Here is an 821-nt window from a genome sequence, read left to right on the forward strand (position 1 = left end):
GGTTTCCATGGCATGAAGAAAAATGAGAAGCTTTGGGCAAGCTCTAGACAGCTCTTTCCTCCTCAGTGGCAACCGCTAAACCTCCTACTGTTTGCCAGAGTGATCACCATAAGGAAGAATATGGTATGATGGACAGTACCTCTGCCCCAGCTTAGTCATCAGCTATTATAAAAAGCAAGGTGACCCAAAGACAACATACACAGAAGAAGGCAGTCTTTTATATGAAATGAAAATACATTTAAAATGGCCTTCAAACTTTTTGGTGTGGTTTTACATACGCAGTTCCCTTCAGGGTAATTGATGCTGGGGAAAAGCCTGGTTTGCAGTAGGCAGGAAAAACAAAGGCATTCAAAGCAGCTTCATGTTGTTTGTGGGCTAACCCGAAATACCAGGACTTGTATGTAAAACACAAAGGAGAAGGAAGGAAAAACAATATTATAAAAATCCCAAAGAGAGATGATGGATGCCAACGTGGTGGCTCGTTGGTCTAGGGGTATGATTCTCGCTTAGGGTGCGAGAGGTCCCGGGTTCAAATCCCGGACGAGCCCACCTTTTTTTGGGACGCACTAAAAAGAGCGTGGACAGCAGGGAGAGGGAGGTCATCCTGCTCCTCTGCTCTGCCCTGGTGGGGCCACATCTGGAGTACTGGGACCAGTTCTGGGCTCCCCAGTTCAAGAAGGACAAGGAACTGCTGGAAAGAGTCCAGCAGAGGCTATGAAGATGATGAGGGACTGGAGCATCTCTCTGCTGAGGAAAGGCTGAGAGACCTGGGGCTGTTCAGCTGGAGAAGAGCAGACTGAGAGGGGACCTCATCGATGCTG

The 821-nt window shown here is 48.1% G+C and overlaps 1 non-coding gene across 1 annotated transcript; it reads left to right on the plus strand.

Moving 5' to 3' along the window:
* Nucleotides 1-476: 476 nt before the first annotated feature.
* On the plus strand, nucleotides 477-548 carry TRNAP-AGG (transfer RNA proline (anticodon AGG)). Its single transcript has one exon. It is a non-coding gene; the product is annotated as a tRNA-Pro (tRNA).
* Nucleotides 549-821: the final 273 nt, after the last annotated feature.

The sequence above is a fragment of the Numenius arquata genome, chromosome 11, assembly GCF_964106895.1.
Source record: "Numenius arquata chromosome 11, bNumArq3.hap1.1, whole genome shotgun sequence".
Taxonomy (NCBI): Eukaryota; Metazoa; Chordata; class Aves; order Charadriiformes; family Scolopacidae; genus Numenius; species Numenius arquata.